Raw genomic sequence first — 25099 nt, 5'->3', positions numbered from 1 at the left:
TCAAACCATTTGAATAATTCAAGAATAATTTGAATCTAGGATTGTTGAGATTAAGAGAGGGTGTTAGATCATACGGCAGGTAGTATCCTTGTAATCTCAACCTCCTGGTCGTGTGCATCTCTTTATCTCCATGTTTCTCTCTTTCATATATGCATCGGACTGCATCCATGTTATCGTCCAGCAACTTGTAATCCATGAAAGAGTTCCTGTACCCAATCAATAAATAGCACGCAGTTTTCCTCCTAGAGAGTAAGAATGCTTAATCTAATAATCAAAACATGCTATGTGCATCACTTTTATTCTTTCAACAAAGAACATTGGTTCACAATTAGACCCGCACAACCCCATATACACGAACAGTTCTGTAGCTTTGGCTAGAATTGAACCAAGGAATAACCAAAGAAAAAAAGGCACGCAGTGAAAGAATCGCCAAATTTTACAACATGAACTCGCTTGCAGGTTGAAGCAAACAATCGCCAAATTTTACCATGCATGCACACATACGTACGTGCGCAGCTGCTGCACTACGTACGTACTCCATTTATTAGTAGTGGTTGATGGCGCGGCAGTTCTTCCTGATCTGGCCCTGGTGGCCGGTCTTGACCTCGATGCCGGCCATCTTCACCATGGCCTTCTCGAACCTGTCCTCCCACCATCCGGGGATTTTGGCGTTCTCCACCACCATCCTCGCCGTCTCCACCGAAGTCATGAGCGCCGCGTCGGAGGTGAAGAGCACCGTGTGCGACAACACGTTCTTGTAGTACTGCCTGTCCAGCTTGTTGGGCGTCACCACGTCCTGCATCACCGTCGGGTCGTTGCCGCCCGGCGTCGCGTCGGCCGGGCACTGTCCCCTCAGGAACGCGGCGAGGCCGCCGTTGATGTCGGAGGGGGTGTTGAGGCGGTCGGAGACGAAGGACGAGCAGTGGGAACGCCCGATGGTGTGCGCGCCAGAGAGGACGACCAGGTCCTCCGTGTTGAGGCCCTTGATGACGAAGCTAGCGACGAGGTCGCTGAGGTTGGACGTCGGCGGCGGCGCCAGGAACTTGAGCGGCTCGGAGGCGTTGGAGGAGGTGCCGTCGCGGCGGCCGGACGGCATCTGGAAGTTTACCTTGCCCCTGCTGAGGATGCAGGATGCGTCACGGGCCGCAAAGGCGACGATGTCAGCACATGAGACGACGCCCGGGCAGGCCGCCTCGAATCAGCTCGAAGCCGCGTAGGGTAGGGTCGTTCGGCGGGCTGAGTTTCTCCGGCGTCGGGCTGAACGGGGTCGGGTCCAGGAGGACGGAAGCATGACAGCCCTAATAATCATCAGCTCAACGAGATTATTCGAGTCTGACTAATCAGCTATGTACGTACATACGTATATGTTTGCAAATTCGTTAGTACCTCGACGAAACAGTCGTGGAAGAGCATGCGGATCATGGCGGCGCCATTGCCGGGGTTCTGAGAGATGGCCTTCTCCATGACGCCCTTGACGACAGCCTCCGCCTGGGGGCATTTGTCGTGGTAGTAGCCGATCTCCAGTGGCCAGAAAGATCTGGCCTGGCACCCCACAGCGAGGAGCAGCAAGGCACAGGCCACCAAAACGTGTGGCTTTGCAGCAACAGCCGCCATTTCTATTTCTTCGAAGCTAGCAGCTTGCGTGCTTGCTTGCTTCACTAAGATGAAGCTATCTACCTCGATCGGTGGATATAGGAAGAGAGAAGTGTGAGAAGTTGTCGATCGGTGGAGAATGCCTTATGTTGATATACCTCGAGCAGGAAGCTATCTACTTATATAGGTGGACACTCGAGGGGAAATACACTTTGGAACCTGCATGTATATACACCCTATATGGGATTTTTTTTTATTATTTTAATAAAAAGTCAAAATAGGTAAGAACTATTTTGACAAAACACTTGACTTACTTTTGCACTAGTAAAAAAATCTGGATGAAAAAAAAACAAAAGTTGACTTCACAGCAAAAAAGACAAAATTTATTTGCTATTATAGGTCACTATTCACACTATTTTAGCCAAAAATTTGTCTTTTTTGAAAAGAAGTCAAAGGGATATTTTTTTTGTGGATTTATTTTCTCACGAGTACAATAGAAGGTCAAGTTTATTTCACAAATATTTTCAGGAATTTTCAACTTTTGGTTGAATTACTATTTTTTTTTGCATATAGGGTGTATATACACCCATAGACCAAAAGTTCCCTCCGGACACTCGAGGACCTAGCTTGTCCGAGAATATATGCACATATATGTTGGCATGTGCTTAAAATTAACAATGATTATCTTGGCTTCTTTGGAACGTTACTACACCGGGTTGTTGCCACCGATCGTCATTGAATTCGCTGCTCCCACCGAAAACTAATCAAAGGGCGTCTTCGGCCCGTAATGATATCATACACAAATAGTAAACAAACAGCTAGCTGTTTACTATATGAAGCGGCCATATGCATAAGCTGGAGCTAGCTATTTCAAAATAGCTGGATCGAGCAGCTGATTGATGTAGCCGGCTCCGTGTTTCTTTCTTTCCTGTTTTGTGTATACGATACAATACGATCCACCATACCAGTGGCAGATGGGGACGCCTGTTTTCCCGGTCGTTGAGACGTCACATACGTTAATGAAAGAACGTTTCATGTGTGCTTCGTCTTCTTCTTCTTTTTTTGGCGAGGATAAAGGGAGCTTTATTGTAAATTCATAGAGTTATAGTTGAGAAGCCTCAAGACCTCAATACAAGATGGAATTGCACGAAGCCAAACAGCGGTGGCACGCTCCATTCGGCTATACTTCGCCAAACAATCGGCAACTCTATTTTGTGAACGACTAAGTTTCTGAGGTAAAAACTCCCTACTACCAGCTAATAGTAAAATCGCCAAGACTAACTGGCCATAAGCTGACCTCCGCAAGGCACCCGAGGACAAGCACGACAGCGCTTCAGAGGAATCTGACCGTAACACCACCAGACAGTTTGATTGTTGGATGGCAAGGGCCATACCTTGCATCATCGCATGAAGTTCGGCCTCCAATGGATATAGCGGTAAGCCGCAAATAAGATCACCCCCTCGCTGTTCCTTAAGACCATCCCAGCCGCCACGGCTCCATCCTCCCGGTTACTACGAGCCGTCAACAGACAAGGCCACCGTACCCTGCACCGGAGCCGGCCAAGGAAGCACAGGATCAGGACCCTTTAGACACGGCATCTCAAGGGAGACCGTTGGCATTTTCCCTTTGATAATATCATCAGTTGAATACTTGCCGACGAGGTTGATGGATTTGTAATAACAGATTTGCTATTTTACATCTAGATGTAAAATAATTATCTCACATCTAAGTCCACAACCACAGGATCAAACTGCTATAAGATTTGTGCAATTGACAAATAACCTCGTAGACTGTCTCCCGTGTGTGAGTCTGGGCCATTTTTGTCCGCTTAGTCCGTTTGTAGATGTGCCCCCGTGCCTGGGCCTCAGGCCTTTTTATTTTATTGTAGTCATTTGTTTTTTCAGCAGTTGGCTGCGTTTTCCTTTGCAAGGCTGTGCTATGACTAGGACGTTTTTCTTTCTTCTGTGTCAACTTCCGTTCCACACTCTGTCATTGTCTTTTTGTTTGTTTTCGTTTTTATTTACTTTTTATTTTTTATTTCATTTTAGTTTTAAATTATGAACTATATTAAATTTATGATATTTTGTTTTTGTTACATTTTGTATTTTAAGATTTCCGTTCCTTTTTTATTTTCCCTTTATTTCTTCTTTATTTATTTGTTTTAAATTCATCAACCTTTTTCACTCTATCATCCTTTAACTTTAATTATTGTGCAAATATTTATTGTGGGTCCTTTTTGTCTTGCGGGGCCCGTGTCATGCAGTCTGTCCGGTGTCTACTTGTCGACATGTTCGCACGTGCGTCTTTTGTTGGATCGTTTTCACGGCGCGATCAGCCCCCCCATTTTCGGATTGGTTTTGCTAGTTTCATCTAGACGAGAGTTGACAATGTCTAATCTGACTTGTATATGGTCAGATACACATGTTTCTGAATCGTGCTCGTTATTTGCAAAAAAAAAGTCATGCTCGTTGTCGTTGTGTCATGTTTTTTGTTTCCCTCGTGAAGCAGTGAGGCCCGACATGACTTTTTTTAGTGGGTCATTTTTATGCTTGTGTATCGGGTTTCTTTTGTGGGCTATAGATTTCTTGTGAAGGGTGTATGTCCTTTCATTCCATGTTTTTTTTATTTTTGGTTCGACTGTGTAGCTAGAGGACTATGTCACTATGCTTGTGTATCGGGTTTGTTTTTGGACTGCCACCCAGGCTCAAAAAGATTATACGATTATTCATGCTAGAAACTTCCGTGTGCAGCCACAAGCTATTATGGGCTCTAGCATAGTTCACTAAGTTGTGCGAACTCTTACAGTGGTAGACTAGCAGATGTAGGGGATGTAGGTTGGTACGGTCTACCCATCGTAAGGTGCTAGCGCTTCTGAAAGACTGTGTCTCGGTCATCCGTTTCTCAAACACCATGTAGTGCGAGAATCCCAACGGAGGAGATCGAGTCTTGTGGGGAAAAGTGCGCAAACCTCTACATAGTGTATAAACTAATCATGATTAGCCGTGTCCCCGGTTATGGACGTTTTGAGTATCTAGTACTTGGATTATCATGTGAATCTCATCATGTTACTCTAATTAGTATTGTTGGGTTTGTTTATTGATGATGTTACTTAATTGGGATTGAGAATGCTGTCAACCATTCTCAATGTTTAACAACCACCATGATAGTTAAATAAATTTATTCCTTTGCAGTAGGGAAAAACTGGCTTTACGCAAAAACTGTAACCATAGAGCTCTCCACCAGCCATATATGCATGTAGTATAGCTTTATTCTTTCATTACTCTCTATGTGTTACTTTGCCAGCATATTCCATGTGCTGACCCGTTTTCGGGCTGCAACGTTCATGTTGCGGACTTTTCAGACGACGAGTAAGATGCCTTAGGATCATGGTTCTATACTCGGTGATGCCGTTGGAGTTGATGGACTCACTTATCTTCTTAGCCTTTCACTGTTATCGTTATTAGATGGCCTTAAGCCATATTTATTGTAATAAGTTCTCTTTGGAGACATTCGATGTAATAAGTGTGTGATTGCTATTCTGTTATAAATCCTTCAAGTACTGTGCATGTCAGCATTACTGATCCAGGGATGACATTGAAGCACAGAGATCAGGCTGCTTGAGGTCTCGTCGCTACAAAATGGTATCAGAGCACACGCTGACTGTAGGACACGACCACTAAGCAAAAGCCATAGATCACTACTCTTTCTCTTCTCATTTCTAACTCCTCATATTTTCTACTCTTCTAGGATGGCGGATGCAAGGAACAAGTTCATGCAACCGGATGAAGACACACCCTTTGAACGCCACCTGAAAGAAGTTACCAAGTACCTTAAGATCGGAGTACCAAGCTTCACCGGGGCCTACAACGCCAATTTACCTGAAGAGGAGCGCTGGATGATTCAAGTTCAAGTTCCAGGAAGAACGTTCATGCCCGTCACTGAGCCCATAGAGTTTTCTTTTGATGCACCAACCTGGAGTTTAGGAAAGAGCATGGCAGCCCACGTTACCATGGGACGTATTGGAGAAGTTTATCACAAGGAGCTTAAGGATACTACCTACCAGATTTGTGGGCGCCGAGATGAGCAATGGGAGATGATCAACACTAGGAAGGACAGATCAATTGCAGCTTTCATACAGGAGTTAAACCAGCACATTCGACGCCAGGAGAACCAGATGTGCGCAGACATGATGGATCTGAAGAAGGCCATGACCAAGATCATAGAACTGGAGGAAGAACTCAAGTCTACACGCGATGGATATGAGGAGGAAGTAACAATGCTAGTCGAGAAGAATGAAGATCTAAAGAAGAAGTTAAGAGTATTCATGGGATTTCCAGCAACTGGAGAAGACGAAGATTGCACTTGTCCCGAGAACTACATCATCATCGACGACACTGACTCGGACCCGGATGATAGTGATGATGACTATGTAGATGAAGCTGGAGCAGATATCATGGAGTCTTCATCGGAACAGTTTTTCTAGTAGACCACCATAACAGCAGTAGTATTTCCCTCCATGTATCTAGTATAGTTCGAGCACTTTTGTAACGATAGATAGACCGATTTATGCTCTTGTTTGTTTGAATAAAGTGTTTTGATTGAAATTTGCCTCATGTGCATATGGGTAGTGTTTTCCTCCTAGACCTCAATCTATTCTGTATTCTCATCTTTTCTAAACCCTCAGATGCCTCCGAGGCGTGACAACGGATTTGCTTTCCCACCGGAGCTCACTCAGTTGATCCAGCAGCAGAATGCATTGATGCAGATACTAGTCCAAAATCAGAATCAGGGGAACAACAACAACAACAATCCACCACCGCCACCACCTGTTGATCACTTAACACGTTTCCTTAGGTTGAATCCGCCGATGTTTTCCAGTAGCACCGAGCCGATTGTTGCTGATGATTGGCTTCGCAAGACAGCCAGGGAGTTAACCACTGCTGGATGCACAGATGCAGAGAAGGTGCGATTTGCCGCACATCAACTTGAGGGACCCGCAGCATCATGGTGGGAGAATTTCATAGCCACCTATCCAGTAGACACTGTCACATGGGATCAGTTTCAGCAGGCTTTTCGTACTGCTCATGTATTAGCAGGAGCTATGGCCATGAAGAAGCGTGAGTTTCGCAACTTGCGCCAGTATGTGGATGACTTTAGTAAGCTAGCACGTTATGCCCCAGATAACGTTGCTACAGATGCAGCTAAGTAAGAGAAGTTTCTGGAAGGACTGAATGATGAGCTGAGCATGCAGTTGATGGTAGCAAGTTTCAACAACTACCAGGAGTTGGTAGACTGTGCGCTCATGATTGAAGGGAAGCAGCAGCAGATTGAAAACCACAAGCGGAAGTATGGACAAGGGAAGTACAATTCTGGAGCCCAGCAGAAGCCACATTTTACCCCGAAGTCGGGAGGACAGTTCTAGCATACCCATGGAGGTGGTAGCTCACACAACCGTAATGGTTCCAAGAGTGGTAACGGGAATGGAGGCAGTAGTAGCCAGAACCACACCAACCCCTCAACACCAGCCAAGAGAGATCTGAGTCAAGTCACTTCCTTTAAATGCTAGAAGACCGGGCATTACGCCAATGAATGGCCTGAAGGCCAGAATGGAAGTGGTAATGGAAGCTCTAGGAAGAAGCCAAACCCTTTCAACAGAGGACAGGTGAACCACGTTAGCGTGGAGGAGGTTGAAGCCCAACCAGATGCAGTAATAGGTAAGTTTTTGGTTAAGTCATTTACTGCACTCGTTCTTTTGATACTGGTGCATCGCATTCATACATATCAAGGGGATTTGTGGATAAGTATAAACTGCCAACCCAAGCTCTCAAGACACCCATGTTAGTAACTTCGCCTGGAGCAGAGTATATGGCCAGGCTATGGTGTGATCGGTTACCATTAAGGATTGGTAACTACGTGTTTCTCTCAGACCTCATAGTATTAAAATCACAAGGATTGGATGTAATATTAGGCATGGATTGGTTATCAAAGTATGGCGGGAACATTGAGTGTGCCAGTAAGACAATTCTACTGAAAACGCCATAAGGGAAGAGGATCAAGTATGTATCCAGGCATGAGTCAAAGAGAATGCACGTAAATTCCTTATCAGGAGTAGTGCAGGAGGAAGTACAAGTAGTAAAGGATTTTCCTGATGTATTTCCAAAAGAGTTGCCTGGCATGCCACCAGATAGAGACATCGAGTTTCCGATTGAGCTTTTGCCAGGCACAGGGCCGATATCCAAGAGACCATACAGGATGCCAAAAAAAGATTTGGAAGAGATTAAAAGTCAGATTAAGGAGCTACTAGATAAAGTGTACATTCGCCCAAGTTCTTCACCTTGGGGATCACCAGTACTTCTAGTGGAGAAGAAGGACGGATCATTAAGGATGGTTGTTGATTATCGAGGATTGAATGCAGTGACCGTCAAGAACAAGTACCCACTGCCGATGATCAATGATCTGTTTGACCGACTGCAAGGAGTGAAGGTATTTTCCAAGATCGATTTGCGATCAGGATACCATCAGCTGAAGATACGAGAGCAGGATATACCTAAGACGGCTTTTACCACCAGGTATGGGATGTACGAGTATACCGTTATGTCATTTGGTCTGACTAACGCACCTGCCTATTTCATGAACATGATGAACAAAGTATTTATGGAGTTTCTGGATAAGTTCTTCGTGGTGTTCATTGATGATATCTTAGTCTACTCAAAGAACGAAGAGGAGCATAAGGAGCATTTGCGTTTGGTATTGGAGAAGCTTAGAGAACACCAGTTATACGCCAAGTTCAGCAAATGTGAGTTTTGGTTGAAAGAAGTTGGGTTCCTCGGACATGTGATATCTGGAGAAGGAATAGCCGTAGACCCCACGAAGGTTGTCACCGTGACAAATTGGGTAGCACCAACGACAGTTGGAGAGATCTGGAGTTTTCTTGAACTGGCAGGATACTACCGGAGATTCATTGAGAACTTCTCAAAGATTGCAAAGCCCATGACTGAGTTGTTGAAAAAGGATACCAAGTTCAATTGGACTGAGGAATGCAACGCCAGTTTCCAAGAATTGAAGGAACGTCTAGTCACCTCACCAGTGTTAATTCTGCTAGATCAGACCAAGGATTATGAGGTGTATTGGGATGCTTCACGTCGAGGACTTGGAGCGGTGCTTATGCAGGAGGGAAGAGTTGTCTCGTATGCGCCCTGACAGCTTAAACCTCATGAGTTGAATTATGCCACACATGATTTGGAGTTAGCAGCCGTAGTGCATGCATTGAAGACATGGAGACATTTTCTTATCGGAAATCATTGTGAGGTATACACGGATCACAAGAGTCTGAAGTACATTTTCACGCAGAAGGAGTTGAATCTCAGGAAAAGGAGATGGTTGGAACTCATCAAGGATTACGATATGAGATTGCAGTATCACCCCAGAAAGGCTAACGTAGTAGCCGACGCGTTGAGCCGTAAGAGTCATGTCAATACACTCATGACCGCAGGACTGCCAAAGGAGTTAGCCGAGGACCTTTGCAAATTTATGCTTGGAGATAGTTCTGAGAGGCTATGTGTCAACGTTAGAAATTCAGTCGACCTTGATGGATAAGATCAGAGAAGCTCAGAAAACCGACAAGGAAATTGCTGAGATAAAGGAGAAGTTGAGCAAAGGAAAAGCCAAAGGATTTCGTGAGGATGAGCATGATACCTTATGGTTTGAAGACCGTGTTTATGTGCCTAATGACCCAGAGATCAGGAAGTTGATTTTGCAAGAGGCCCATGATTCGCCGTATTCAATTCACCCAGGTAATACCAAGATGTACTTGGATTTAAAGGAGACTTTCTGGTGGACTGGAATGAAGAAGGATATTGCAGAGTATGTAGCAGTTTGTGATGTATGTTAGAGAGTAAAGGCAGAGCATCAGAAGCCAGCAGGATTGTTGCAACCATTGCCGATAACCGAATGGAAGTGGGATAAGCTAGGCATGGATTTTATCACAGGATTGCCCAGGACTCGTTCAGGCTATGACTCGATTTGGGTTGTAGTCGGTCGTTTGACGAAGGTAGCTCATTTCATTCAAGTGAAGACCACTTACACTAGTGCTAAGTTGGCCAAGATATACATGACCAGGATCGTATGTCTGCATGGAGTTCCAAGGAGCATTGTATCAAATAGAGGAACTCAGTTCACCTCCAAGTTCTGGAATCAGTTGCACGAAGCTTTGGGTACCAGGCTAGAGTTCAGTACCTCTTTTCATCAGCAGACAGATGGACAGACCGAGAGAGTAAATCAAATTTTAGAGGATATGCTGAGAGCTTGTGCACTAGATTATGGATCTAGTTGGGACGACAATTTGCCGTATGCGGAGTTCTCCTACAATGACAATTATCAATCCAATTTGAAGATGGCCCCTTTCGAAGCCTTGTACAGAAGGAGGTGCAGAACCCCATTGTCTTGGGACGAAGTTGGAGACCGTCAGTTGTTTGGACCAGATTTGATTAAGGAGTCTGAACGAAAAGTGAAGTTGATTCGCGACAGGCTCAAGGTAGCCCAGTCCAGGTAGAAAAGCTATGCAGATGCAAAATGCAAGGAGATCGTTTACGAAGCCGGAGATAGAGTCTATCTTCGTGTATCTCCACTTCGAGGAGTCAAGCGTTTCGGTGTTAAAGGAAAGTTAGCGCCACGTTTTGTGGGACCATACAAAGTTTTGGAACGTATGGGAGAGGTTGCCTACAAGTTGGAATTGCCTGAGGGATTGTCAGGAGTTCACGACGTGTTTCATGTTTCCCAGTTGAAGAAGTGACACGCAGAGATGGCTGATATACCGCTGAGAGATACAGTGCCATTAGAGGCGATTCAGTTGGACAGTGATTTGACCTATGAGGAGAAACCAGTTAAGATTCTTGAGTATGCCAGCCGAGTCACCCGCAACAAGGTTATCATGTTTTGTAAAGTTCAGTGGAGCCACCACACCGAGGAGGAAGCCACCTGGGAACAAGAGGAAGATTTGCTGAAGGACCACCCTCACCTATTTTCTAGCCAACCCAAATCTCGAGGGCGAGATTCATCTTAAGGGGGGGGGGGGTAGGTTTGTAACATCCCAAATTTTCAATTTAGAATGTTATACATAGATCATCATTGCATATCATATTTTATTGCATTTTTCCTTGATCCTAGAAATTCTACGTAACTCAAGGACCCAAGGAGAGAGTTGGGGATTTCGTTATTTTCATATTTGAGTTTTCTCGAATTTTTGAAATAGGATCATTTGATTTTATTTATTTTACCTTCAATTATTTCAATCACAAAAATAAGAGAGAGGGAATAAAATGACTTTCCAAAAATAAAGAAATAATGAAGATTTAATAAAAAAATCAAATACGATTTATTTTGGTGTTTTTGCTATTTTATTTGAATTTAGGAAAAATGGCACGATTTTCAAAAATGCATTTTAGGACCAAAAAAATGTTCATCTTGTTCTAAATATTTTATTTGGACGACGAAAATTTATTTTGGTATTTTTAGATTTTTATTTAATTTTCTAGATTTTTTTTTCAGTTCGGCGAAATTATTTAAAAAAAACTCCCCGCGCCCGACTGGGCCGAAGCCCAGCCGAGCCAGGCTGGCCCGCTCGCTCCACCGCCTTCCCCGCCGTGCCGTCGCTGGACTCGGGAGAGTCCGAGCCACCACCGCCGCCCGACCCCCTCCCCAAGTCGGAAGCCGCCGCCGCTTCCCCCCCTTAAATACCCACCCCGGGGCCCCCTGGAGCCCCGAGCCGAAGCCGCCGCCGCCGCAGTCCCCGCCGCCGGAGCCGACCCGCCCCGCCGCCTCGTGCCGCCGTTGGCGTCGCCTGCAGCCACCGTCGTCGCCGCCGCACCACCCCACCCAGCCGCCGGAACCCCGCCGCCCCTCGTCAGCCCCGCTGGAGCCGCCTCGCCCCGCCGGAGGACCTCGCCGGAGGTACCGCCCGAACCGCCGCCGACGCCGTTTTTTTAGAAAAACCACTTCCGTTTTTTAAAGGAAAACCCTAGTTTTTTTATTTTATTAGATCGGTTTTATCGGTTTATTTATTTAACGAGCGTTTGCTCGTTCATTCGTTTTAACGGACGTATCCGTCATTAAGATCCAGATAACGAACGTTCGTTCGTTAATCTGTTCGTCATTTTTCTTTTTCTCGGATTTATTCCATGATTTTGCTGATCGTGATTTCTGATCCGATTTTCGTTTTAGTTTATCTTTTCGCTCGTTTATCGGAATCAGGCGATTCAAGCGCCTAGAGTTTCATCTCGAAACCCTCTTTCCGAATAATCTACTCAAACCAGTTTTTGCTACTGTAAAATTTGACTTAGGTCCAGATTAGTAAACGAAGCTTGTTTCTTTCGCCGTTTGAGTTTTGTTTCTTCGTTCGATTTGATTCTTTTTGCAAACCGGAGTTCTTAAGTTGAACTTTCTGGTTAAACCTCTTATTTGAGTTTTACCCGTGCATTAGATGAGTACTTATTGTATTCTTGTTTGTTTGTTTGCTTGCGATAGAGTACCCGGATTGCGCCGCTTGCTACTTCGAATCTCTAGGTTTCGCGGATCATCAGCAAGGCAAGTAACACTTTGATCATACTTCTTTATTACCCAGTTTTATTGCATTAGATCAATCCTCAAACAATTGCATGATTAGAATCTGATTAATATGTGGGTTTTGGGAAGTAGATGAGGTAGTACCTATTACCTGTTTTATTATCAAACCCTTGGGAGTTACTTCTACGTTTGCTTATTATGCCATGCTATGCTAGTAGACGTGGATTAGGTGAGTGAATTTCCATGACAGATGTGAGATTGTTAATTAATGGTTTATTTAAGGTGGCAACTTTAATACACATCTGGGTGGATTGAGGTACCTGGGTATTCCAGGATTGCCTATTTGTTTTTGGACCGCCACCCAGGCTCAAAGGGGTCATAAGATTATTCATGCTAGAAACTTCCGTGTGCAGCCACATGCTATTATGGGCTCTAGCATAGTTGACTAAGTCGTGCGAACTCTTACAGTTGTGGACTAGCAGATGTAGGGGATGTAGGTTGGTACGGTCTACCCATCATAAGGTGCTAGCGCTTCTGAAAGACTATGTCTCGGTCATTCGTTTCTCAAACACCATGTAGTGCGAGAATCCCAATGGAGGAGATCGAGTCTTGTGGGGAAAAGTGCGCAAACCTCTACAGAGTGTATAAACTAATCATGATTAGCCGTGTCCCCGGTTATGGACGTTTTGAGTATCTAGTACTTGGATTATCATGTGAATCTCATCATGTTACTCTAATTAGTATTGTTGGGTTTGTTTAATGATGATGTTACTTAATTGGGATTGAGAAAACCATTCTCAATGTTTAAGAACCACCATGATAGTTAAATAAATTTATTCCTTTGCAGTAGGGAAAAACTGGCTTTACGCAAAAACTGTAACCATAGAGCTCTCCACCAGCCATATATGCATGTAGTATAGCTTTATTCTTTCATTACTCTCTATGTGTTACTTTGCCAGCATATTCCATGTGCTGACCCATTTTCGGGCTGCAACATTCATGTTGCGGACTTTTCAGACGACGAGTAAGATGTCTTAGGATCGTGGTTCTATACTCGGTGATGCCGTTGGAGTTGATGGACTCACTTATCTTCCAAGCCTTCCGTTGTTATCGTTATTAGATGGCCTTAAGCCATATTTATTGTAATAAGTTCTCTTTGGAGACATTCGATGTAATAAGTGTGTGATTGCTACTCTGTTATAAATCCTTCAAGTACTGTGCATGACAGCATTACTGATCCAGGGATGACACTGAAGCACAGAGATCAGGCTGTTTGAGGTCTGGTCGTTACACATGTGAATGCGCATGAAGCCAGTAAACTCGGTGTAGTTAGTACCATCAAAGATCACCGGACAGTGAGACAACAACATAGCCCGATGCAGCAGACATTTTTTTGGGGGGCAGAGATCCAAAATCAGCAGACTCGGGAACAAGATCGGAGAGCCGCAGGCAGTCGATCCGAAGAACCACAGGGGCCGGCTGGAGAGGAGACCGGGGCCCTGGCGTGACGCTGGAGAGGAGATTGGGGCCCTGGGCTGGCGGGACTTTCCCCTGCCTGCTTCGAGCGATCGGAAGGCAGGAGATCGGGGGCGCCTGCGGGACTGCTTCAAGCGAGCGGGAGTCCAGGACGAGCCCCCTGCCTGCTTCGATCGGGAGGCCTTCAGGCGAACGGCGAATGGCAGGAGATCGGGGGCACCTGCGGGACTAGCCCCCTGCTTCGATCGAGCATACGGAGAGGAGATCGAGCGGGACGGATCAAACGCATGAGTTGCAGTGTGCAAAAAATTGACCTAGCTCTAATACCATGTTAGGAATAAGCAACTTGTATTCCCATGAGGCCATAGGCCAATATATATACATGTACAGGTGTGTAACATATGCAAGAAACCACTTATACAACGGGATAAATACAAAGGGATACATGACTTATATTATAACTCTAACAGAAACATGGTGAAGTTATTTTTTAAAGTCAAAGCCTATTCGTAGGCGGTCTTGTTTGAAACCTCTTGTCATAAGAAACATGAATATGCATGCAACAAATCCTAGTGTGGTTTCTGAAACTTGCTAATTGTGTTTTCGCTCGTATCAAGGTTCAAAATGTGAAACTTGTTGAAGACTTAAAACTCATCAAAATGTACTCAAAAGTGGTCTTATTTGAGAGCCCTCGGCACAAGAAACACAGACATCCAACTCCTATGGCGTTCACTCAGTTCAAAGGATACAAAAGATTCAAAATTGAAACCCAAAAAATGGGGTTGGTGCCCTGCAGCTGCATACCATAAATCCTCTCTCAAATTTGACGCCTTTTTCTATGTGGATAGGTTCACTTTACTACGGCAATCTCTAGACATGTCAAACCCGGCAGTGACATTTCACTTGCGGAAGTGATGTGCAAATGATACTTATCTGCACGATGCTTGCACAACACTAACACACTGACCTTACAGATTGAAAACAAGAAGGAGATCAACAGCTTATGTGAAACACCGTCCAAGGATCGTGCATTTTTGTCGTCCGTGTAGCATCACTCTTTCACTTGCTCAGCCTTCTAACAAATAACTTGCTCAAAAAAAATGTTACAGTAGTTTTTTTTAAAAAAATTAAGGAGCATAGCTCCCAATTTCGTTTCAGGAAAAATGAAACTGATAAATACAGAACAACTGTCCAGCTGACCCATCAAAATAAAGGTTCAACAAAGCTAGTAAAACCTCACACCTCATACTTAATCCAAAAAACAGCATGTGAAAGCCAAAGAACCACAATATCTGGAAACAATTACTACTTAAACAGGAAAAATATGCTGATGAACTTCTAGCTCGCATGGGAATGTCTTCAGAAAAACTTTCAGCATACGAAGTGGAACTATACTCAAAGAAGAAGAAAGTACAAAGTACAGAAGTATTGTGGGAGCTTTGCAGTACTTGACTCTTACATGACCAGACATATCCTTTGCTGTTAATAAGGTTTGCCAATACTTGCATGCACCTATCACTATACAAATTATACGGTATGTGAAGCACACTGTAAATTTGTGGATTCAACTTAGATGGTCAAGTTCCACACTTATGAGTGATTTTTCTGATGCTGATTGGCAGGCTACAGTGATGATAGAAAGCCTACTGGAGGTTTTGGAGTACGTTTTGGCTTTAACCTTATTTCTTTGACTGCTAGAAAACAGGATACAGTATCAAGATCAAGTACAGAAGCTGAGTATAAATCATTGTCCAATGCTACAACTGAAATTATTTTGGTTGGAATCATTGCTTGAAGAATTGGAAATTAATCAACACCATATCTCATGTATGTTGTGTGATAATCAGGGAGTAACTTACTTATCCGCCAATCATGTCTTTCATGTCAGAACGAAACATATTGAGATTGATTTTTATTTTGTATGAGAAAGGGTTGCAGAAAAAAAACTGAATTCTGGAGATACGATTCATTCCATCCAAAGATCAAATTAAGGATGGCTTCACCAGGCACTCTCCGTCAAACCATTTGAATAATTCAAGAATAATTTGAATCTAGGATTGTTGAGATTAAGAGAGGATGTTAGATCATACGGCAGGTAGTATCCTTGTAATCTCCACCTCCTGGTCGTGTGCATCTCTTTATCTCCATGTTTCTCTCTTCGACAAATCTAAATACCTGCCGACTGTCCGTTTGCGATAGATCCGTACGACTGGGATCGCTCGCTCCTTTCCCTTCCCGCACGCCAGTACGTTTCATTCCACGGCCCAGCCCAGTTCACCTGGCGAGATTTACGGCCCACTACCGCTCCTGTCATTTTTATTCTGGGCGCTCGCTAAGCCAGAAAATGAAGGAACTAGGATTCGATCCCTCGACCCCTCACGAGTGGAAATGTAGTAGTAACCATCTGCTCTCAGTAGTTCTTGTGGTTGATTAGTAGTTAAGTCAATTTTGTACATTTCCAAAAACAGATTCTGTTCCCATTCAATATGGATCGAGTCGTTGCCCTCCAATGATTTTTCTGAGAAAAATTAAGGCCTGTATCTCATACGTTCTATATTTTCCACATATTTTTAAATGAACAGAAATTGTTGCGGTGAGTGAGAACCTAAGTCCTCACATGTGGTAACTTTGACCCTAAAAAACTTGTTAAAACATGATGAAACGTGTTTTAAAGGACTGATGCAACGTGTTTTGTACTCCGCATGTCTCTTTTTTTGTAGCGATGAATATTTTCTAGAGAAATAAATGTTTTGCTCCTGTAGAATTCGGACATCAGTCTTTTTCTCGTGTGTCATCCATCGGCAAATTCTCTTTAATGAGCCTGATAATTATACGCACCACAAATCTGATAGCTTATGTACAAATATCGTGGTAGCATTTTTGACCCTAAACAGAACTAGTGTAAACGTACCCTCGATGCCTTTTTGTATGAATAACATGGTAACTCATACATCGCATACCTCATAACCTATGCATGCACCCAGGTCCTGGTAACTTTATCGACCGGGGGGGGGGGGGGGGGGGTGTTTGATGAAATATACCCCAGTAAATTTTTCGTGTGAATAACATGATAACTCAAACACGACGGACCTGATAACTTATGTACCCCGGTCCTGATAACTTGGTCGGCGAGGATGGGGGTGGGGCAAGTCGCTGAAACATGCCACGATAACTTCTGTGCAAATAACATGATAGCTCATACATGGTAGACCTGATAACTTTTGTCGGAGTGGTCGGGGTGGGGGTGTCGTTGAAACGTACGACAATAACTTTTGTGCAAATAACACGATAACTCACACATCGTAAACATGATAAATTATGTATCAGTCCTTGTAACTTTGTCGGAGGGGCCGGAGTGGGGGAGTCGTTGAAACATACCACGATAACTTCTATGTAAATAATATGATAACTCACACATCATAGACATTAAATTATGTACCCAGTCCTGGTAACTTTGTAGGTGGGTTGGGGTTGGGGGGAGTCACTGAAACATACCACGGTAACTTCTATGCAAATAACATGATAAGTCACACATCGTAGAAATGATAAATTATGTACCCAATCCTGATAACTTTATCGGCGGGGGTAGGGTGTGAGGAGTTGTTGAATCATACCACGATAACTCTTATGCAAATAACATGATAACTCACACATCGCATACTTGATAATTTATGTACCCGACCCTGATAAATGTGGCAACTGTGGCGAGGGGTGGGGGGGGGGGGGGGGGGCAACCCCGGTAATTTATATGTAAATAACTTGTTAATAGACACATACTAAGCTGATAACTCACATACAAACGCCATTATAAATTTTGACCTGAATTTTTTTTGTTGAAAAATATACACCCGGTAATTTCTATGTAAAAAGCATGATAATGTATACATCACAGATTTGATAACTAATATCTTACATTTTAAACACCATGATATCTTTCATCCAGGGGAATTTTTTTTAAACATTTTCATTGGTAATTTCTATGTTAAATTACCATACTTTCCCATGCTTTTTAACCTTCTCATACAGTAGTTATCACCCTTATCATGGTATAGTTATCATGTTGCACATACCATAGTTACCACACTCGTCATTGTCAAAGTTACCAAGCCAAACTTTATTTTTTCTTTTGATATGGCAGAAATAAGAAAGGTTCAAATAACATTGTCATTCTACAATAGACAACAACAAAAGGTGGCTTAGTTGGTTACTAGGCTTGATAGGTATTACATAGACCTAGGTTCGAATCCTCTTTCAAGCACTTTTTTTTTTATTATGCAGCGAAAAACCAGAAAAAACCACTAGCAATTTACTACGGTTTTTGAGAGAAGGAAAAAAATCAGTAAAATCGGAAGGAACGACGCAGCGGGACGAGCGGAAGGATCGATCAAAGGTCGTGCGGATCTGTTGCTAACCACCAGTCGACTGGTGGTTAGCACAGTCCTTCTCTCTTTCATATATGCATCGGACTGCATCCATGTTATCGTCCAGCAACTTGTAATCCATGAGAGAGTTCCTGTACCCAATCAATAAATAGCACGCAGTTTTCCTCCTAGAGAGTAAGAATGCTTAATCTAATAATCAAAACATGCTATGTGCATCACTTTTATTCTTTCAACAAAGAACATTGGTTCGCAATTAGACCCGCACAACCCCATATACACGAACAGTTCTGTAGCTTTGGCTAGAATTGAACCAAGGAATAACCAAAGAAAAAAAGGCACGCAGTGAAAGAATCGCCAAATTTTACAACATGAACTCGCTTGCAGGTTGAAGCAAACAATCGCCAAATTTTACCATGCATGCACAAGTACGTACGTGCGCAGCTGCTGCACTACGTACGTACTCCATTTATTAGTAGTGGTTGATGGCGCGGCAGTTCTTCCTGATCTGGCCCTGGTGGCCGGTCTTGACCTCGATGCCGGCCATCTTCACCATGGCCTTCTCGAACCTGTCCTTCCACCATCCGGGGATTTTGGCGTTCTCCACCACCATCCTCGCCGTCTCCACCGAAGTCATGAGCGCCGCGTCGGAGGTGAAGAGCACCGTGTGCGACAACACGTTCTTGTAGTACTGCCTGTCCAGCTTGTTGGGCGTCACCACGTCCTGCATCACCGTCGGGTCGTTGCCGCCCGGCGTCGCGTCGGCCGGGCACTGTCCCCTCAGGAACGCGGCGAGGCCGCCGTTGATGTCGGAGGGGGTGTTGAGGCGGTCGGAGACGAAGGACGAGCAGTGGGAACGCCCGATGGTGTGCGCGCCAGAGAGGACGACCAGGTCCTCCGTGTTGAGGCCCTTGATGACGAAGCTAGCGACGAGGTTGCTGAGGTTGGACGTCGGCGGCGCCAGGAACTTGAGCGGCTCGGAGGCGTTGGAGAAGGTGCCGTCGCGGCGGCCGGACCGCATCTGGAAGTTTACCTTGCCCCTGCTGAGGATGCAGGATGCGTCACGGGCCGCAAAGGCGACGATGTCAGCACATGAGACGACGCCCGGGCAGGCCGCCTCGAATCAGCTCGAAGCCGCGTAGGGTAGGGTCGTTCGGCGGGCTGAGTTTCTCCGGCGTCGGGCTGAACGGGGTCGGGTCCAGGAGGACGGAAGCATCACAGCCCTAATAATCATCAGCTCAACGAGATTATTCGAGTCTGACTAATCAGCTATGTACGTACATACGTATATGTTTGCAAATTCGTTAGTACCTCGACGAAACAGTCGTGGAAGAGCATGCGGATCATGGCGGCGCCATTGCCGGGGTTCTGAGAGATGGCCTTCTCCATGACGCCCTTGACGACAGCCTCCGCCTGGGGGCATTTGTCGTGGTAGTAGCCGATCTCCAGTGGCCAGAAAGGGCTGGCCTGGCACCCCACAGCGAGGAGCAGCAAGGCACAGGCCACCAAAACGTGTGGCTTTGCAGCAACAGCCGCCATTTCTATTTCTTCGAAGCTAGCAGCTTGCGTGCTTGCTTGCTTGACTAAGATGAAGTTATCTACCTCGATCGGTGGATATAGGAAGAGAGAAGTGTGAGAAGTTGTCGATCGGTGGAGAATGCTTTATGTTGATATACCTCGAGCAGGAAGCTATCTACTTATATAGGTGGACACTCGAGGACCTAGCTTGTCCGAGAATATATGCACATATATGTTGGCATGTGCTTAAAATTAACAATGATTATCTTGGCTTCTTTGGAACGTTACTACACCGGGTTGTTGCCACCGATCGTCATTGAATTCGCTGCTCCCACCGAAAACTAATCAAAGGGCGTCTTCGGCCCGTAATGATATCATACACAAATAGTAAACAAACAGCTAGCTGTTTACTATATGAAGCGGCCATATGCATAAGCTGGAGCTAGCTATTTCGAAATAGCTGGATCGAGCAGCTGATTGATGTAGCCGGCTCCGTGTTTCTTTCTTTCCTGTTTTGTGTATACGATACAATACGATCCACCGTACCAGTGGCAGATGGGGACGCCTGTTTTCCCGGTCGTTCACATACGTCAATGAAAGAACGTTTCATGTGTGCTTCGTCTTCTTCTTCTTTTTTTGGCTAGGATAAAGGAAGCTTTATTGCAAATTCATAGAGTTACAGTTGAGAGGCCACAAGACCTCAATACAAGGGAGGTCTGCTTCGGTACACACCCCCCCCCCCCTCCCGCTTAACGTAAAAGGGCATTTTGGGCATACGGTGCTTAACGTATCCCGCGCCGTATGCGGCGTACCCATACAGGTAGAGCCGAGTGCACGGCTCGAGCCGATACGGCTGGCTCGCAACTACCCTCTCCCCGTCGCGCGAAGAAAAAACACAACCTGCGCTAATCACGCGGCCCATTCCAACGTCGCCCCGCCCCGCCGATCGCCGCCCTTACCCGCCGATAGCCGCCTTTCCCCGCCGATCTAGACGTGATCACGCTGCCAATTTCAACGTCTTCCCGTTCGGCCGATCGCCGCCTTCTCCCCGTCTTCACCCGGGATCTGGCCGGCGCGGACAGATCTTGGAGTTGCCCGCCGTACGTGATGTCGCCTCCGTGCAGGTCGTCGCGGTGACGTGGCCTATGTGGACGCCGTTGCCGCCCGCAACTCCGTGATCAACCTCTTCGGGAACGTCCTCGCCGTCCGCAGCCACGCCAGGCCGAAGTGCACGTGCAAGCCATGTAAGCCTTCTAGTTTGTCAAAAAAATTGAATCTGTAAATAATTATGTGCAATCACTTGTTAGATAAGAATTTCTCATCTGTATGATCGTAGTACATTTAATTTGATTTAAAATTGATAGATCAATTTTTATTATAATATTGCAGTGTTGGTTGAGAGATCATTTAATGGATAAAGAAACTGGATTTACGGATCTGTTTTTGGACACGAGTGAGTGGGATGGTAGCGACAGTGTTGATCGTACGAATGGTAATGATAGTAAAGATGATGATGATGGCAGCGACAATGAATCCTGGTCGTCGTATGATAATTTACCTGAGGAGGATTTTGAAAAGAAGGAGGAGGGTGCTTGTAGTGAAAACGTAAGTGTCTTGTACATTCTTTTCGTCGGATGAAGAACCATATGGTACTTACACGTGCATATGATTTTTTTATGTGCAGGAGGATATTGACGTTCAGAACGAGGAAAATCATGGTGTTGAATCTTTCGGGGATAACATAAGCCAGGTTCGGTCCAAAATTTAAGATGTCATTGAATAATAAAAAGTTGGTAATGACAGCTTACACTTGCTTATGTGGAATATTGTAGGCTAACTTTGATGGTTGGAGTGGTGAAGATGGATATGAGCATGAGGATGGAGCTAATATGGACATTGAGGAAGCTGAAATCTAGCAACATGCGTTGGAGACACAGTTGAAGGTTATGGGTATGACATTTGCATCACAATGGGAGGCTCACATGTTCTATAATAACTACGCCAAAGACCGTGGATTCAGTATCAGAAAAGATAAGGTGAAACGAGGAAAAGGACTATCAACCACTGTTCGGTATAGGAGATACGTTTGCTCGAGGGCAGGAAAGCGTCTCAGTAAATTTTTAAACCCGGAGGGCCGTACCCGCAGGCTAAGACCATAGACTCGTTACGAGTGTGGCGCACATTTAGTCGTGAAGTTGGACAAAGGACATGGAGTTTGGTTCGTGGCAGCTTTCACTAGTAGAAAAGGGGCCAATGGTCCAGGCCGGTCCAGCCTATTAGTCCCGGTTCAATCCAGAACCGGGACCAATGGGGGCATTGGACCCGGTTCGTGAGCCCCAGGGGCCGGCCGGGCCACGTGGGCCATTGGTCCCGGTTCGTCTGGATCTATTGGTCCCGGTTGGTGGGACGAACCGGGACCAATGGCCCTCGCTCCTGGCCCACCACCATTGGTCCCGGTTGGTGGCCTGAACCGGATGATCACAACCATTTGTTGGCTAGACCAGATGAGGTGGTATTTCTGCGGTCACATCGACTGATGGGAGATCACCAGATAGCTGAGATCTTGACGATGGAAGGAGCTGGGATCAGAAAGCATATCATCTTTGACAACTTCATTAGCAGGTATGGCTTGTATGATAAGTGTGGGTTTCTGTGACGAGACGTGTACAACCTATGTTGCCGAGAAAAAATGAAGTTGGTTGCCAAGGGTGATGCTAACACGGCAATCGGGATTATGATGAGCAGAAAGGAGAAGGATCCAGAGTTTTTCTTTGAGTACGTGCTCGATAAGGAGGGCCGTTTGAAGAGCATGTTCTGGTGCGATGCACAGTCGCGGCGGGACTATCAATTGTATGGAGATGTGACGGTGTTTGACAGCACGTATAAGATGAACAGATATGGTATGCCGTTCATCCCCTTTGTTGGTGTAAACAATCACCGTTGCACCACAGTTTTTGGTTGCGCCATTGTGTCCGACGAGACCGAAGCGACGTACGTGTGGCTGCTCCAGACATTCCTGAAGGCCAATTGTCAGAAAAAGCCAAGGTCAATCATCACAGATGGAGACGTTGTAATGATACGAGCTATTCGGTTGGTTTTGGTTGATGTGTTGCACCGTCTCTGCTCATGGCACGTGGAAAAAAACATGCAGAAGCACCTTAATTACAAATCGCTAAGTGAGTTTAGGGCACTCTTGTACTACTTCACCTCTCCAGCCAACTTTGAGGCGAGATGGCACGCTTTCGTCCGTAAATGGAAGACTGATAAAACAGAAAAGTGGTTGAGTAGGATGTACAGGAAGAGGAGTCTGTGGGCAGCATCATATCTGTCAGATGGTTTTTTTCTGGGTATGCGCAGTAATCAGAGGAGTGAAAGTCTTAACTCTTGTCTTCACCTGCACTTGGACGGCAGTATGACTATTGTTGACCTAGTTGTGCATTATGAGAATCGCATAGTCCGACTACGTGAGAATGAGGTGCATGATGACTGTGTTTCAAATCAGTCATTGCCACCATCAGTCACAGAATATAAGGATATTGAGAAGCATGCCGCCGAAGTATTCATTCATTCCAATTTTTATATTCTTCAACAAGATCTGAAGAAGATGGGAGAGCTTGAGATTTTTGAGACGCTAGTGGGATTTGACTGCCACACCTTCATCGTGACATGGAGAAATAACCGGAAATTTCAGTTCAGCGTGAATTATCGAGCTGAAAACTCTGAGAATACGATAGACTGCAGTTGTGGACGAATGCTTCGGAAAGGATTGCCTTGCAAACACATTCTGTATGTGTTGGTTCATCTCAAAATATCTAAAATACCTAAGTGTTGCATCCTTAAGAGGATGTCAAAAGTTGCGAGAGGTGGGCTGCCTGCACAACGAAAGAGTGATTTGTTTGGCTGGGGTTGGACAGGGGCAGAGCAGCGTGCTCGCTATAGTCAACTCAGTATAACAGGAGCTGAAGCTTTTCATGTTGCTTCAAATGATCCATTCGTCTATGATGAGTTGATGCAGTGTCTGCAGAATATAATAGCGAACAAAAAGGTCCCTGATGATGATGCTGTTGGTAGTACAAGAAATGTGCATGAGGAGCCACGTCAGCCGGAACAACACGTTGATGTCATAGGTGATCCCGTGAAAGTTTCCACGAAGGGCTCCCCCAAACAGAGCAGGACAGGGCGGGCAAAGAAAGATCCAAATGTTACAAAAAATGGGAGACCAAAATCATTTTCTGAGAAAAAACCCGGTCCTCTTTGTGGCATTTGTAAGACAGAGGGCCATAGACGGCAAATGTGCCCTGAGAATGAAAAGTAAGTTTTTCATTATTTTAATTATTTTTTGGTTCTCACTTCATAATTGTCTGATGAGTTGTTTACAATTTGTTATGTAGGAACCGGGCATAAAGATGAAGTATTCATAATCAAATGAAGGCACTGGCAATTTCAGTTTATTTGTTTAAGAATAAGAGACATGGCACTTTGAGTTTATTCTTTAAACCGCCTTGTTCGATGAAAGTCATTAGCACTTTCAGTTTATTTGTTTAAGAATAATAGACATGGCACTTTGAGTTAATGTTTATGCCACCTTGTTTAATGTTATGAGACATGCGATTTATATGAAGACATGTGATTTATATTATTATGTGTGAAACGTATTATATTTGTATGAATGTGTTACTGCTGTCATGACTTAGTGAACTTATGAACATTTTTAAAATTTAATGTATGTGACAATTTTTTTTAAAAAAAAAGCCCCAACCGTGGCCGGGCGCGCGCACGGACAGTAAACTACAACGCCTTCTGGCGAGGCCTTTCGGCCGCCGAGCGGGGAGGCCACGGCACACAGCAGGGCATTCATTAATGTTCTATAGCGAGCTTGTGAGAAGGTGAAGACGCGGGTATGTTAACCGGTCGGCGCGTCTCTCCGCGGGCAAGGTGGTACTAAACCTACTCGGCACAACGTGCGCGAAGAGGATCGGCCCACGCGCCCGACGCGCGTCGTTTATGGGCCGACAGATCGCCATATTCCCCCTCGGGAGCGTTGCATGTGCCCACTGGCTGGGGCGGGATGAGACGTGTGCGGCTGTCGGTCGGCCGGGTGCTGGGCCAGCAGACCCGCGCGTGGCGCACGACGAATGGCGCCAGCCCGCACTAGCTGGACTGCGCTGCGCGGGCCCGCAACTGCCTCGGCGGGCGGCCACCGCACGGCCTGGAATATTCGTCGGATCCAGCGCCGCTGCTGCCACCAGAATCGACGTGGGATATTGTGCAGGTTTTATCCACATCGCACCAACTCAGGACGGCGGGCATATTTTTTAATAAAAAAATGACCGCCGCGAGTAGGAACAACAACAGTACATGTAATATCGCAAAGGCAAACTGATACATTTTAGGATAGAAAAAATATTATTTGCCCACACACATTTAAATGTGTAGTGTCTCACGAAAGCAATAAATAAAACGTGAAAAAGTGTCAAAATCTATCCCAGTGCCATGTCGCATTACAATCGATCAAAGTATCCAACCTTCTACGGGACTAAAACCCTACCGATGCTAATACCTACTCCTTCTC

At 45.1% G+C, this 25099-nt stretch overlaps 2 pseudogenes; both read right to left on the bottom strand.

Moving 5' to 3' along the window:
• Positions 1-268: 268 nt before the first annotated feature.
• LOC123096449 (peroxidase 2-like) lies at positions 269-1729 on the bottom strand (annotated as a pseudogene).
• A 16473-nt stretch (positions 1730-18202) lies between these two features.
• LOC123096438 (peroxidase 2-like) lies at positions 18203-19696 on the bottom strand (annotated as a pseudogene).
• Positions 19697-25099: the final 5403 nt, after the last annotated feature.

Source organism: Triticum aestivum, chromosome 1B (genome assembly GCF_018294505.1).
Source record: "Triticum aestivum cultivar Chinese Spring chromosome 1B, IWGSC CS RefSeq v2.1, whole genome shotgun sequence".
Taxonomy (NCBI): domain Eukaryota; kingdom Viridiplantae; phylum Streptophyta; class Magnoliopsida; order Poales; family Poaceae; genus Triticum; species Triticum aestivum.
This window is presented reverse-complemented; position numbering and strand designations above follow the sequence as displayed.